This window comes from Alligator sinensis, unplaced genomic scaffold (genome assembly GCF_000455745.1).
Source record: "Alligator sinensis unplaced genomic scaffold, ASM45574v1 scaffold73_1, whole genome shotgun sequence".
Lineage (NCBI taxonomy): Eukaryota > Metazoa > Chordata > Crocodylia > Alligatoridae > Alligator > Alligator sinensis.
The window spans coordinates 5,751,181-5,752,433 of NW_005841838.1; the positions used below are offsets into that span (position 1 = coordinate 5,751,181).

General features: G+C 48.0%; 1 long non-coding RNA gene across 1 annotated transcript in view; it reads right to left on the bottom strand.

The window, feature by feature from the left end:
* The window catches only part of LOC102380705, a 4,677-nt gene extending 4,210 nt beyond the window's left edge, over window positions 1-467 (bottom strand). The window contains exons 1-2 of the long non-coding RNA XR_322876.1: window positions 435-467; window positions 255-344 (exon numbers count right to left, since the gene is read on the bottom strand). This is a non-coding gene — a long non-coding RNA (uncharacterized LOC102380705). The remainder of the gene's footprint in view (window positions 1-254; window positions 345-434) is intronic.
* Window positions 468-1,253: the final 786 nt, after the last annotated feature.

Below are 1,253 nucleotides of genomic sequence, written 5' to 3' on the forward strand. Positions count from 1 at the left end.
CCTGCCTGAAATTCCTGTGAAATAGCTTACCCGGCCCAGACCCTCGTGCCCTAACACACAGGGAGCAGGGTCTAGGCTGCAATGCGGGCAATCCCCTGCCAACACCCGCACACCCCCCTGCTTGCCAGGCAGTCAAAGTCCACCTCCTCCTCAGGTCTTAACGCTATCTGAGGAGGGCTCATGTCCCCTAGCTCTGTCTCCCACCCAGAGCTCACAGTGATCTGGATCAGTCCCCTTCCCCTAGTGCCCCTCACCTCACACAGGCACTTGGAGAAGAGTCCGCCTCGCTGGGGGAGGCCTGCAGAGGGGCCAGGTGCTCCTCCAAGCAGCTTGGGCAGGGTTCCCTGGGGAAAAGGAGCAAGAGAGGTGCTGCGGCTGAGCTTCCTCCCCTCTGGCAGCTCTGAGAAAGACACCATATCCAAGCTCTCCCTCACCCTCTGGGCTTCTCTCACAGCTTCCCCTTCCCCCCCAAAATGGCTGACTCCAAAGTGGGCTTCATCTTCCCTTATCACATGCTCTCTAGGGAGCCGTTTTCCCTTTCCAAAATGGCTGCCTCCAGGGCGGCCTTCACTTGTCTGTATCCCATGGTCTCCCAGGAGCTGTGCTGTCCCGCTGCTGCCTGGCTGAGTTCACCCTGGGACCTTGTTCTCCCAGGTAAAGTGATGTCATTGTTCGTTACATAGGCAACATCTAACCTGAAGTCTTTATTATTGATTGCTATTATAAAGGGCCTGTTTTTCTGCAGTATTAGATTTAATATGGCACAAATACTTCTTGCCTAACTAAATGCCATTTGGATCAGTCAAACAGTCTTTTTTACTTTTCTCCTATACTGCAATTGTGTTGTGTGGGGCTGCTGAGTTTTGTTAAATATTGCTATGCTGTCCCATAAGAAGTGGCATCCCTGCAGTAATGTATAAAATAAATCCTGCTTAACAATAATCTTTACAAAATCCAGAATTCTAGCTGCAGAAGTTGAACTCTAGTAGTGATGATAACTGCTTCCACCCTAATGCAATTTTACACACATTTTTCTTTTTACTTCAGCTGTTGCTTGTAATGAACTTCTTTACAGGCTTGGTCCGATCTCCCAAATACAGCTGTCATCACTACAGTCCTTATGTTGGTTGCCATAAAGAATTGCAGGGAATAAATGGAAAATTTTCAGTAAACTTAAAATTTACACTTACTTTTTCTTCCTTTTAGCAGTATTATTCCAGCTACTTCCATCTCATCATTATGCACCAGAACTA